The 15,144-nt window shown below is 41.6% G+C and overlaps 1 protein-coding gene across 2 annotated transcripts in view; it reads left to right on the top strand.

Annotated features, from left to right (window-relative positions):
• LOC124113419 (hemicentin-1-like) overlaps positions 1-15,144 on the top strand; it is a 114,190-nt gene that overhangs the window by 42,018 nt on the left and 57,028 nt on the right. The gene's annotated exons all lie outside the window — the stretch shown is intronic.

Here is a 15,144-nt window from a genome sequence, read left to right on the forward strand (position 1 = left end):
TAAACAACATATAGCATACATTGTTCCATTGTGGTTTCAGAATGTAAGGTTGAGTTGAGTGTTAAACAACATATCATACATTGTTATATTGAGTTGACAGAATGTGAAATTGAGGTGTGTTAAACAACATATCATACATTGCTACATTGAACTGAATGTAAGGTTGAGTTGACTGTTAAACATCATATAGCATACAGTGTTACACTTTGTTGACAGAATGTGAAATTGAGGTGTGTGTTAAACAACATATCATACATTGCTACATTGAGGTAAGGTTGAGTTGAGTGTTAAACAACATATCATACATTGTTCCATTGAACTGAATGTAAATCACTGAACACTATCAATATCAGGGAGCCAAGATAGGAGGAACATTTCAAGACAATATGGACCCAGTGCCCCTGCTTATCATGACAATGTGTTCGTCTATGATATCAGAAATTGGTTGTAAATTACTACATGGTATTTCACGGGGCTGACTCGTGCATCTGTTCACAGGCAACAGGAAATGCAGCCATTTTGAACGACATCTTGATAACAAGGATTTATGGTTCATTTGTTCCGAGACAATACTTGGAATTAGCTTCACACTTCATTAATCTATCCAGCCCCTGAAGTCTGTGGCAATTAATCAATTAAGACTGCACCTTATGGGACTTGGGGTTTGGTTTTGATTCAAACATAACCAACATTGATTTCCTTGTGCAGAAAAGGCCTGGAACAATGGCTGTGGATCCGATAGGGTTAGCTAATGGAATCCCATGGTTAACAGTAGAATTCTGAATATTAGAAATATTGGCTATCAATATCATGAATGTGATGAGTGTATGATTTTGACAGCACTAATTGCCATGTAATAGTGGTTTCACCTTCAGTCTGGGATGTTCCGACCTTGAAGAGTAAGAATGAAGTAAAACTGTGTGGAACATGTTGCTGGCCTATGCTTTGTGGCAAGCAGTGAGTTTGGTTCTTGCCTTTTCTAGCAATATTCCAGCATTATTGTGAGTGAGTGGGTGAGAGAGTATGGTTTTAAGCTGGTTTTATCAATATTCCAGCAATATAATGGCTGCTTTTATCAATATTCCAGCAATATCATGGCCGCTTTTATCAATATTCCAGCAATATCATGGCCGCTTTTATCAATATTCCAGCAATATCATGTCAGGGGACACCAGAAATGGGGTTCACACATTGTACCCATGTGGGGAATTGAACCGGGGTCTTCGGCGTGTCAAGCAAATGCTTTAACCACAAGGCTAACCACCGCCCCTTCCAGCATTATCACGGCATGAGACTACAGAATTGGACTTTACATATTGTGCCCATGTGGGGAATTGAACCCAGGCCTTCTGCAGGACGAGCAAACAGTTTAGACACAAGGCTACCCTACCCAACTGCCCTAAGGTCAAGGAGCCCAGTAGATAGGGTGTTCTCTTATGTCACCGACAGATCCGGTTCATTGCCACACCTGGTACAATACTTCATGCTTGTAAAATAATCAGGTAACAAACAAAAGAATTAATTTTGTTTTTCACTGACAGTGGAATGTCTAATGAATTGATATTCTGAATGGTCAGTGAGTGACCCACCGAACATGACATGGGTGTGTCGAACATTTTCTTCTTGCCTTCTTTCCCTCCATCAAAAGAAAGATAACATATTGCCTATCTTCTAATTTACCTGAGAAATGAAATGAATTTTTTTTTTTAAATCAGTACATTTCACAAATACTTGCTTCCACTGAATCGTTGACCGTGGTTCTGAAGTCTGTCTTGTCAGCAAACATGGCAGCCCCACTCACACCATACCAGGGATTTTATTCGCAAGGTTTGGAGTCAAAAGTCTTATTTTCATTGAGGTCAAGGGGTTGGCTGGATTGTCGTCCCAACAATTGAAATTGGTTTCAAGCAATTTGCCAATTTGTCGTATTCTCCAATCAAAGAGAGCTAATCGCTGCAAGCCCTGATGTTAGCCAAGTGTCACCAAGTGGACTTGTGTCTTCTCTCAAGATGGGGCTCTCCGGGCAGGCACTGATGGGGACTATCTCATAATCTTCAAAGAATATTTATAAGTTTTGTTTGTGTCTAATTGTAATTAATTTATGCTGATTCTTAAATCCTCTCCACAATTCCCCTTGCTCCTGTAGATTAAGTTCTTGTCTGAAATACATTGTTTAAAGATGTTAATGTTTCACTGGATCCTCTTCATTATACATGTATATTCTATTGGATTTAACAGGTGTTGTTAGGGTCATGTTCTATGTTTGTAAGTTGTCATTATAGATAAGGAATATTACTCTGAAATTTGAACCAACCAAACAAAATAAATGCCTACTTTAGCAAATACAAAATAGGTTATGAATGACAAGGTAAATATGAAGGGAAAAATGTCTCCAGCTTTCCTTGATTGACTGAAGGAAAACCTAAAAATCAATATATTGTGGCCTTATTTGAAGTTCATGGGTACAGTGTGTGAAGTCAGTTCTAATGGGATGCCATAATGTTGTAGGTGTATTGCTAAAAGTGGAGGGAAAGCCCATTTACTTATTCACCTATTATTGAGAATTTTCGTCTGTGAAAGTTTGGTCTGTTACTCATGTCTTTTTGAGAGGATCTTATCTTTTGATATTTGGGATAACTGGAGTGTTTGTAGACTAACACTTAGTCAATGAAAACATTTATTTAAAATAATTATATTTTTTATTTCGTCGAGAGAACCTTTCCTCTTCTGCTTTTTGCATTCAAGCAAACTATATTGGTTCAGTTTGCTCTAGACTTGCCTGAGCTTTTAGTAAAAAAATACCTAAAAAATATAAATTCCACAGTCATGGCGCAGGACTAGAGTGCTTGGAGTAAGACGAATACTCCCTCACTCACTGATGTGGAGTCCAGGTTTCAGGTCCGGCAGCCTCAGGTGGTCTTGACAGTGACTTGAAAGCCATCACACCCCGAAAACCTGGGTTGTTGCTTACAATAATATCCCTGATTTGTCTGATCTAGACTTGATGATGTATAAAGCCTGTCATACAACTTGAATATTTATGAGTGTTGCGTTAAGCAACAAACTACTTGAAGGAAAACTACTTTTTGAGTTTGAGATGCTCCCTGAAGGCATGGCGCATAAAGGCATGACAGGAAGGCAGTGAGAACATGCCTGGAGCCTTCCATGTTGAGTGGGGCTAATTAAGCAGAAGGCCACGGACCCTTTGATCTGGGCCCGGCCTGATCCTGCTATCACACCTTGGAGTGACTTGATCTCTGTAGAGTGGACTCTCCATAAAACCAAGGTGTCCCTGGACCTCATCAGCAGGTAGCGGTCACCTGGGGGATTAGCCCAGACATTTGGGACGGCCGCTGTCTGGAGAAGTGTCTTAGGAGAAAAGTGCTGATTAAGAGATATGCTTTAAGTTTGGTCATTAGTGGTGGGGAGGAGATTGTGTAGTTTGGATTAGGGAGATGGTGGCTTGTGAAGTTGATCTTGTCAGTGATAGGAAGATGTTGGTGTGGGCGCATTTAGGGTTTGGGTCTTCATCAATATAACTATCATCAGGCTTGGCAAGTAGTGTGAGTCTGCTTGTGTGGGATGAATAGAGTTCGTGAAGGACTAGAGATGTTGCCTTTCCTATGAGGGGTGGTGGGGTAGCCTGGTGGTTAAAGCATTCGCTCATCACACAGAACACCTGTGTTCGATTCATGGGTTCAATGTGTGAAGCCATTTCTCACTCACTCACTCACTCACTCACTCACTCACTCACTCACTCACTCACTCACTCACTCACTCACTCACTCACTCACTCACTCACTCACTCACTCTCACTCACTCACTCACTCACTCACTCACTCATACCATGCCCACTACTACCTTTTGGTAGATGGCACCTTCTTATCCGAGCTTTTTAATTAATTCATAAGCCTGATTACTGAGGTAGAAATATTAGAGTTTGGTAACATGCTATGTGTAGCTATGTATTCTTTACTTAAGAAACAAGAGAAACAATTACACACCAAAATTAATGATGATGGAAGAAGCTTACAAATGCATTTTTTTTTCAGAATGTGTTTAGAACTACTATATCAGTATATTCCCTGAACTGAAAATTATCTCGGCTTTGGGCCCCATTCCATAAGGCAATCGTAGGGGAAGGAAGGTCATAAGCTATGTCACCTATGTCACCTAAGCGCTATCATCATTTTGTGGAACTTACTGAACTTACTTACTGAAAATGAAATGTTGCCATTGAATATAACCTTGGGACCAAGGGGATAAATAAAAATTCAATAAAAACATCATATGCACAAAATCCCTCCCTCCCCCTCCCTCCCTCCTCCCTTCTGTGCCCTGTGTCACAATTTGATTTCCTCCTGCATCAACATGACACACCATGATATGATTTCTGAAGCCCATTGTTGGTGACCACTATCTCACTCACTCACTCACTCTCCAAACTCCTGTCATTGCCCCTTGACGAAGTACAGGAGATAGAAGCGGTTGTGGAATTAGAGGACTCCCCTCTCCTCCTCCCCCCTACCCCTCCCCCTCCCTCCTTGTGAAGCAGCAGCAGCTGCTGCCCTTGGAACCCTCAACGTGTTATTTAGGGACTATGTGAGTTATGTCTTCTGAATGTTGGGTTTGGAGAGGACGGAACTGTGAAGAATCCTTCCACTTGTTGCTCTTGCTGGCAATACCGTACATCTTGTAGTGACAGGGAAGGGGCCCCCGACAGACACAGATTTGATTGATATTTACTAAAAATGACAAACAAATAACTCACTCACTCACTCACTCACTCACTCACTCACTCACTCACTCACTCACTCCTTGTTTCTCTGTTGAGAGGGAGACTGGCCTAAGGCTTTTCTCATAAGGTCATTGGGAGGCTTGCTCTTATTTCACTTTGCACTGTACGTGATTTTTACCTTCTACAAGTCAGACATATGATTAACAATTTCCACTGCAAGATTGCCTGCAAATTACTAGCTGTTAATATCTTATATCTAGACATGTAATAAGATATCTTCAGATAGACCAATCATACTCTCTCTCTAATCAATCATTTCAAGCAATCAATAAGTTATCTCCTACTGTGTGTGGACATAAAAGTCCGTATACACCATCCATCATGATTAATCAGTTTATTACACCTGGGTGTACACGTGCAAGATCGGTCATGATGTCTTCAGAAATTGACCAATAACACTCAAGAAGCCAGTTTGGTTTTACGCCGCTTTTAGCAATATTCCAGCAATATCACGGCGGTGGACACCAGAAATGGGCTTCACACATTGTACCCATGTGGGGAATCGAACCCGGGTCTTTGCCGTGACGAGCAAATTATGAAACATTTGTACATGTAGTTAATGAAATAAGTGAACAGGGTGCCGTTGTACAAAACCTTTAGCGCTACGACTGTCGTAAGTCTATTTCAAGGTATGGGAGTTACGATCACCTTAGCGCTAAGATCGCTCTGTACAATGGCACCCAGTTACTCAATTGGTGAACATTCCCTGGGAAGCGATGAATGGAGTATAAGAAACACAAGAGTGTTTTGAGGGCCTACAATGTCAAATTGCTGCATGGAGTTTCTTTTTTCTTTTGGACTCAGCATCTCTTTATATTGTGACAATACTCTTGAGTATTGCTTATAAATGCTGTATGTTGTGTGGAAAGTCACCCCCAAAACTCATCATTATGTTCAAGAAACACATCCGTGAAAGGTTCACAAGTGAGGGAGAAAACTTTTCATGAACTCTGCATGAGAAATTAATGTTTGGTCATCAGGTACCGGAAACACAAGTATTTTCTTTTTGGCCTAAACTGTGTTTGATATTTCCCGCTACACAACATTATTCCAGGACAATCAGAGGTATGTGTCAGCTATGTAGTGTTTGGACAAGCCAGGTTTTGTGCGTATGTAGACACGTATTACACTAAGTGCAATGTCTTCTGGGAGAACTCGGCAATGGCTGTAAAGGTCCTGTTCTGGCTGGAGTATGTAGTTTATCATATCCCAGTTTAATATCAAGAAGTTTTCAGGACATTAGCATCCTGTCTGTTCCCCATGTCCTGCATCCATCTTGAAGGGGCATTACGCAGTTATATCAAACACACATTTCTGTATCTCAACTTCAAGGAGTGAGTGAGGAAGGTTTTATTCTGGTGTTATTTCCAAACTGAATCACAGCGGTTAACCCAGAAATCATTTCACTAAGAACTAAATTGTGAAATCAGTAAATGATCACACAAGAATAATGAATAATCAATAAATAATATTTAAACACACAGTTTTGGGTTTACAATCAAACAGGCAAATCAATGGGTCAAAAAAGAGGAAGCAGGAATAACCTACAGTCCCTGGACTTAATGGAAGTGCAGAATATTGTCACTGAACAGGTCTGTCTCTGGTCTTGAATCCAGACTAGTGTTGGAATTAGGTGTTTACAAATAGTCATCAAACCACACTTGGCATGTGGATAAAACACAAGTCAGGTCGCAAAAGGCCTCTAATTGCCCTCTTGTCACTCTTATATAGGTACAACCAACCTTCCAGAAACTGTCCCATCCAGAAACTTCTCAGATGATTAAGCCTGCCATGTTCATATAAACAACTAGGGGTGGATAACCCTAAATTCTATGTAATATTTTATTTAGTTCCCACTGTCCAGCACCCCTGGTAGTTTGGTTCAGTCTGACATTATGTATGGGGTGTGATATATGCTGTATTGCACCTCTTGTGTTCAGACTTAGGATCATTTGTGTTATTAGCCTCTTCACTGGCACAATATGAGCAGAAGGTAAGACATTACAAAAATCATGAAGTTTTACTAGGAGGATGCCATCAAACATGGCCAAACAGAGATGAATTGTCCTTTGAGTACTGATTACATTCCTTGTAAATTCCCTATTTATGATTTTTCATAAAGTACTGTTACTTGTATGCAATTGTTTACTGGGAGATATTTCATAATATTTACCTATGTATCATGAGTCAGTAGTCTGGCGGAACATGGTATAGGGGAATATCTCTATCAAAAGTTGATATATCTCTTTAGACATGTTTAGCATGTGATATATCATGTGTCAGTCGAGAGCTTGTGTGGATGAATCAAATGTATTTTTGGTTTAATATACAATTTTGTTCTTTTGTACAGTTGGATACGAAAATAGTTCCTCTCATTATTCATGTATGTTATCTACTCAAGTTTCACTGAGGAAGTTATAGTACCAATCAGTCTTGAGGATAGTATGACTTGGGTATCATAAGACAATCCATTGTACACGACCTGACAATATTTACATTCACAAATTGTGAGGACCAAATGAGACGAGGGTAAAACTGACCGTCTGCTTCAGTACATTTCAAGCTCAGACACTTTTACAACAGCTACTCAGAGTTGGCAGGAAGATAGTATTTTCTGCTGCAAGTGAAGTGTATTATGTTATGACGAATGAGAAGTGAGACGTTGGAGTTGAAGCAGAAGAAATTTGAGACGTGAGAATGCTGTATTACCCCCATTCCAAGAGAGAATCTACAAATCCCTGTCCAAAGTTGAAAATCAATATTTGGTTCATAAACGGAAGAATTTCATATTTGTCACAAATCATATTAGAGGAGGTAGGGTGATAAAGTCAGGGCCCAGACTTGATAGGACAAGTTAATCTAATTAACTTTTTGCCTTTTAACTTCTGTGGTCCGTAGGACGAGGTGCCAGGTATTGATTGTGGCTAATGACCTGGATTGGGATTGGTGAAGAGTAGCCGCTTCTCTCCGATGGGGCATTGATAACCACTCACTTACAAACAGCGTTAGTTTTTAGGCCTTTAGATATGAAATTGATGATAAGGTAACTGGCTGATTAAAGGATTCTCACAGTAGTTGAACATCCCAAATATCCATGACTCTATTCACATAGTGATGCAGGAAATCATATTGTGTTGAAATGTTAACGATGTAGCTTAATTGTTTTAAAGTGCGAAATTTAGGGCTTGTGTCATCAAGTAACATATCTGGTCTAAAGATAAGTCTTTTGATAAGTTTGTTTGTTATTGTTTAACGCCTCAGTCAGCAATATTACAGCTATATGAAGGCAGTCTGTAAATAATCGAGTCTGGACCAGACAACCCAGTGATTGATATCATGAGCATTGATCTATGCAATTGGGATACGATGGCATGCATCAACCAAGTCAGCAAGCCTGACCACCTGATTCGGTTAGTCGCCTCATACAACAAGCAGTCGCCTGTAATTTTTTATGATGACCATGTTGGTATTAGTGATGGCGGGTGGCCTACTCTATGAGGATGTTGGTTATGGAGATGATAGTGATGTTGATGGGAATGATGATGATGATGATGATGATGATGATGGAGGTGGTGGTGATGATGGCAATGTTGATTATGGTGGTGTTGGGCATGGTGATGGTGGTGGTGATGTTAATGATGTTGATTGTGATGTCGATGATGTTGATGGTGATGTTGATTATGCTGATGGTGATGGTATTGGTGATGATGAGGATGGTGAGGATAAGAATTGCAGCGTTGGTGATGAGGTGACGCCGATGGTGATGATGTTGGTTGGGGTGGTGACAGCGGAGACAATGATGATGTAGATGACCCAAGCGTTTTCCTCCTACCAAATAACAATGCGAGAATGTTTACAATGCAGTTAAACAATATGATGAAACAACAGTATTGCAATGCTTACAATGTTGTACAGCTACACAATAATAAGCGAACAAGCACAACATCTCCTAAAACAACAACAAGCGCAAGCGTACTACACCAAACTATCACAGCAAAGAGAAAACAATGGCATTCTAGTTTTTCATGCACTCTTATAGCAGCAGCTAAAGATAATTTTTTTAAAAGACAAAAAACAAAGTTTTTCCACCCCAGATACGTGGCAGCTCCAGCCTCTCCCAGCCTAGCTCGCTGGTAATATGATTTATGCTCTACGGGTTGTCTCATTGATTTTTGTTTATGATCAAAGACTTCTTTGACAATGTAATGGATTTTGCGGATGATATACTCTGAAAAAAATGTGACTTACTTCAAAAGATCAATGGAAAAGTTCTCCAAACGTTATTTTTGGACCATAACTCTTGTCCCGTAACATTTATACTGACAGGCTTTAGTAGACCTGTGAAAACAAGGCCTGCAATCTGTGAAAATGTCTTAGAAGTTAAACATATTTAAAATAAAAGCCACTTTTAAGTTGAATTCTTTATATGTTCCATTCTGTAATTTTGGGAGATGCATGATGGGAATCTAAGTCGGTGATCTCATGCCTACGAAGGCGTATTTGTCTCCCCACCTGTCTGTGTGTCTTACATGGGCTATATATACAGTATCACACCTGTAGTGAAATTCCGGGGGAAATTGGCTGGTCGTCACTGACGCTGATGATCATCATACTTGTACAAATAAGGGTCTGCTTGTAACAGTTTGTGCAGCACACATGCAGGACATAACCCACAGCTGGCTGGCATGATGGTTGGAATAGGAATCAAAAAGACGTTTTTGTTCCTGGGTGTTCTCAAGAAATAACAATGAAGAACTATCGATACAGTGTTCAGAAGACACATATAACATCAGGAGTAGCTGTAGATTTTTTTGACAATGTATCGCAGCACAAGGAACAGAATCAGTGAAAACAGGACTTTCATTGTTGTTTTCCATGGCAGCATCAGAGTTTGTGTGTTCACGTGTTCCTCGTATGTGTTCCCATGTTGCTCGTATGTGTTAACGTGTTCCTCGTATATGTTCATTTGGTCCTCATGTATTCCAGCGTTCCTCGTGTGTGTACACGTGATCCTCGTATGTGTTCACATGGTCCTCGTATGTGTTAACGTGTTCCTCATTTGTGTTCACATGTGATCCTCGTATGTGTTCCTGTGGTCCTCGTATGTGTTCACGTGTTTCTCGTATGTGGTCCTCGTATGTGTTAACGTGTTCCTCATTTGTGTTCACGTGTGATCCTCCTATGTGTTCCTGTGGTCCTTGTATGTGTTCCTGTGGTCCTTGTATGTGTTCCTGTGGTCCTTGTATGTGTTCCTGTGGTCCTTGTATGTGTTCACGTGTTTCTCGTATGTGTTCCTGTGGTCCTTGTATGTGTTCCTGTGGTCCTTGTATGTGTTCCTGTGGTCCTCGTATGTGTTCCTGTGGTCCTTATATGTGTTCACGTGTTTCTCGTATGTGTTCCTGTGGTCCTTGTATGTGTTCCTGTGGTCCTTGTATGTGTTCCTGTGGTCCTTGTATGTGTTCACGTGTTTCTCGTATGTGTTCCTGTGGTCCTTGTATGTGTTCCTGTGGTCCTTGTATGTGTTCCTGTGGTCCTCGTATGTGTTCCTGTGGTCCTTATATGTGTTCACGTGTTTCTCGTATGTGTTCCTGTGGTCCTTATATGTGTTCCTGTGGTCCTTGTATGTGTTCCTGTGGTCCTTGTATGTGTTCCTGTGGTCCTCGTATGTGTTCCTGTGGTCCTTGTATGTGTTCCTGTGGTCCTTGTATGTGTTCCTGTGGTCCTTGTATGTGTTCCTGTGGTCCTCGTATGTGTTCCTGTGGTCCTTGTATGTGTTCCTGTGGTCCTTGTATGTGTTCCTGTGGTCCTTGTATGTGTTCACGTGTTTCTCGTATGTGTTCCTGTGGTCCTTGTATGTGTTCCTGTGGTCCTCGTATGTGTTCCTGTGGTCCTTGTATGTGTTCCTGTGGTCCTTGTATGTGTTCCTGTGGTCCTTGTATGTGTTCACGTGTTCCTCGTATGTGTTCGTCGTATGTGTTCCTCGTATGTGTTCCTGTGGTCCTCATATGTGTTCCTCGTATGTGTTCCTGTGGTCCTCGTATTGTTTTGAAAGAATGGCTCCAGTGTAGAGACAAGCATGTCACACACTGGTCTCCCAGCTTTTGGTTCCTTGTATTGAGTCCTGTGGTGCTGTCACTGTGGTGCTGTCCCTGTGGTGCTGTCACTGTGGTGCTGTCACTGTGGTGCTGTCCCTGTGGTGCTGTCACTGTGGTGCGGTCACTGTGGTGCTGTCACTGTGGTGCTGTCACTGTGGTGCTATCACTGTGGTGCTATCACTGTTGGGCTGTCACTGTGGTGCTGTCACTGTGGTGCTGTCACTGTGGTGCTGTCACTGTGGTGCTATCACTGTGGTGCTGTCCCTGTGGTGCTGTCACTGTGGTGCTATCAAGACAGATGCATGGAAAGTTATAGAATATAACTAATAGAATATCTTTATAATTGGTTCTGAAAAATTGAAACAAAATATAATCGAAAAAGCAAATCTGTCTGAACTGTCTTTTATTTTTTCTCCTCCTCCCATCCTGAAGTTTTCTTTAATTTTAAACCATTATAATTACATCACACAATTGTTGTTGCAGTTGATTCTGAGCCAGGAATTCACTGGCCATTCCCAACATGCATTATATACAAATAAAACTGACGCATCTATAGGTCATTATGCAAAATTATAGAGAAATGTTTCAACCATAACATAGTTTAAGTCAGAGAAATCACATGTATAAAATCTATAAACCAAGAAATATACGATAAAGTTCCAAATAGAGATGCTGAATGAATAGATGGATGCTGAACATGTCATACTTCCTTCAATGGAAAATATATAACTCAAGGGCAAAGTAACTGTGATGATGTATTTGTTGATGAAATTGTCATATTTTCTGTATGGATTGGGTATTTCTCCCAAAATGTTGAAAGGACATATACTTATTGAAATAGCAGTTAATATTGTTCCTTTCAACTGAGATTTCATCCTTTATTTATTGACTCTAAAACTGCTGATGTGACTTGAATCAATGTTCACCCACAGTTTTGGCAGAACAAATCTTTTGACACAACTTTCACTGTGAATACCATAAGGACTTACGCCAACAATAACTAGACAATGTCCTCAAACACCTGCATCAGTGCAATGAATATTTAGTTAAAGTAACAAAACACATAACCCTGAGGTTATCTCACATTTAAGTGAAATATTATTCTATCATTGGCCTGTCATCCTGTGTTCAGGGGATATGTAATTATATCACCTGCCTGGGAGGTTGTATAACAGGCATTATGTCGGCCGATCCTTTACATATGTTGCGTAGTATATTGCTACATTATGCCAACATTATACAGTAGTTGAGTGACAGGTTGAGTGACACACAAGTGACATGACATGCTTGACTCACACATATGTGACACTTGATCACACGTGTGTGTGTGACTTGCTCCTCCCTGATCTGTATCTGATGCAGTTGTCATAACATGCATTCATAAATTAGAAAGAGTTGACAGGCATAAAGTGAGGCATGTTTCATTGGTGAAAGCACTGGCTGGGGATGGGTGTGGTCAGAAAGGGTTGGTGGGGGTGGGGATGGGTGTGGTCAGAAAGGGTTGGTGGGGTGGGAGTGGATGTGGTCAGAAAGGGCTGGTGGGGGTTGGATGTGGTTGAGAAAGGGCTGGTGGGTGGGGATGGGTGTGATCAGAAAGGGCTGGTGGGGTGGGGTTGGATGTGGTCAGAAAGTGCTGGTGGGGTGGGGTTGGGTGTGGTCAGGGCTGGTGGGGGTTGGATGTGGTCAGAAAGGGCTGGTGTGGTGGGGATGGGTGTGGTCAGAAAGGGCTGGTGGGGTGGGGTTGGGTGTGGTCAGATATGGCTGGTGGGGTGGGGTTGGATGTGGTCAGAAAGGGCTGGTGGGGGTTGGATGAGGTGAGAAAGGGCTGGTGGGGGTGGGGTTGGTTGTGGTCAGAAAGGGCTGGTGGGGGTTGGATGTGGTCAGAAAGGGCTGGTGGGGGTGGGGGTGGGGTTGGGTGTGGTGAGAAAGGGCTGGCGGGGTGGGGTTGGGGGTGGTCAGAAAGGGTGTTGGGGGTGGGGATGGTGTGAGTGGGGCAAACATGCCAACATACACACACATTATCACACACACATACACTATCACTCACACACTATCACACACACACACACACTCTCTCTCTCTCTAACACACACACACATACACTGGACTCTTCCCACTCAGCCATGTGTGTCCCCCTTATAACAACAATCGCAAAACAATTTCCCCAACTGCATTGTGAGACCCTGACAACCACCCTGCCGATGTAAGTGCCCCCCACAGGCGTAGGTTACATGCCCAGGGGACACCAACCATGTCAGTCTCCAGTCGTAGATCCCCCACTTTGGCACACTGCAGTCAAGTGCTAAAAGGAATATTGGCTTTTTAACATCAACACTATTGTGTTATGAGCCTTGGAAACTTCACCACCTGACTGTCATCCAAGTAAACCACAGCACTCAGAGCGGGTGTCCTTACCTGGGATCTTATGTTTAGCATGGTTGCTGGATTGTTCCTGGTTGATATCTGAGCAATAATGAAGTGATTGTTAAACACAATTTCACTGTCTAGTTTCTTTCGGAAAATTTGAATTTTTTATTTATTTCAGTTACCACTTGTCCCTTGCAAGACAACACATATTTTAGTTGGTTGGTTGGTTTGTTGTTTTAACCCATGCTCAGCAATATTCCAGCTATATTACAGCAGTCTGTAATTAATCAAGTCTAAACCAGACAATCCAGTGATTAATATCATGAGCATCAATCCATGCAATTGGGATTGATGACATGCATCAACCTAGTCAGGGATCCTGACCACCCGATCCCTTAGTCGCCTCTCACGACAAGCATAGTCGCCTTTTACAGCAAGCATGGGTTGCTGAAGACCTATTCTACTCCGGATCAGTTTTCAGTAGAAATATATAAAATAAATGGAATCATATCAATATGAGTTTATTATTAGACGAATTATACGTTTCACTTGAGAGGGTATCAATATTTCTTCACATGGTTTAAATTTGCCACATGGGTACAGTGTGTGAAACCTACTGGCGCCCCCTGCTCTGTAAGGCAGGGGGGGCATGGGTGGCCCAGTCGTCTAAGGCGCTGTGATTCGCTGTGCAGATTTGCATCCCTTGGGTACACCAGCAACCTATGATTGTAGGTTCGAATCCCGGTTCACCCCGATTATGTTTCTAGGTTTGTCAGCACCATACCCGTGCTCTTGGATTTCACCGAAGTTGTAAACATCTGAGACCTGCATCACTTCGGGCTTTCCTCCCACATTAAGCTGACACACCCTGATATAACTGTAATACTGTTAAAAGTGGCATCAAACCCAACTCACTCACTCACTCACTCACTCACTCACTCACTCACTCACTCACTCACTCACTCACTCACTCACTGTAAGGCAGGAAGATTGGTTAAAACGTTGTGACCCCACACTCACTCACTCACTCATTTCCCAATTGCCACAACTAAATTGTTCCTCATGAACTTCCATCAGGGTCCATGTTTTATAAGCCATATCAGCCTGTCGGAAGATTATGAATGATTGCCTCCCACACACCCAGAAATGTAAACCAGGAGATAAATCTGTGCAGAGAGCACATCGTAGTCCTGGTGCTGTGAGCCCGGTGGCTGAACAGAAATCGGGAGATCTTGGGAGGATCAAAATTTGTACAGCAATCAAAATAAATTTAAAGAATTTTGTTTTCATGAAGATTGGTATGTTTTTAAACAGGAGCCACCACTGATCTAATGGGGTGAGGTCATGAGGATATATTGCTGTTTTAAACACTTTTTATCATGTTAAGGAACTGGTTTGTTATGCTTCGTTAGATCCTTTTTTTGATAAAGTTTAATGAAGTCAAGATTTCGGTGTTGAAACAAATCAATATATTTACAGATTCATGCTTTCATAAAATGTTGTGGCTAATTCTTCAAAATTCCTCATGTGGTATAAGTTACATCTTTTAGTCTTGCAGCAAGCTTAAACAAATCCCTTTACTTCGAACTAATTCTATTTAAATGTTTTGCATTGTAAACAAACTTGTCTTAATTTTATCAAAAGCATTTGATGATAAAAGGACATGGATTCAAAGTATCACCAGCAGGGCACATAAAAGATTACATGTAATTGCACCTGATTAACGCCCCATCAAAATCCTCCTGACAGCATCAGCAACTATTGATGCTCCCCTTCACTGACCAGAGCCCTCCCAATTGCTGGATGCTCCTTGGTCGCCTGGCCAAGTTGTTTCAGTTCTTACCCTGATGTTAAAGCCTTGTATTGGCCACAGTGAGCACTCTC

The sequence above is a fragment of the Haliotis rufescens genome, unplaced genomic scaffold (genome assembly GCF_023055435.1).
Source record: "Haliotis rufescens isolate VD_foot unplaced genomic scaffold, xgHalRufe1.0.p SCAF_27, whole genome shotgun sequence".
NCBI classification, from domain to species: domain Eukaryota; kingdom Metazoa; phylum Mollusca; class Gastropoda; order Lepetellida; family Haliotidae; genus Haliotis; species Haliotis rufescens.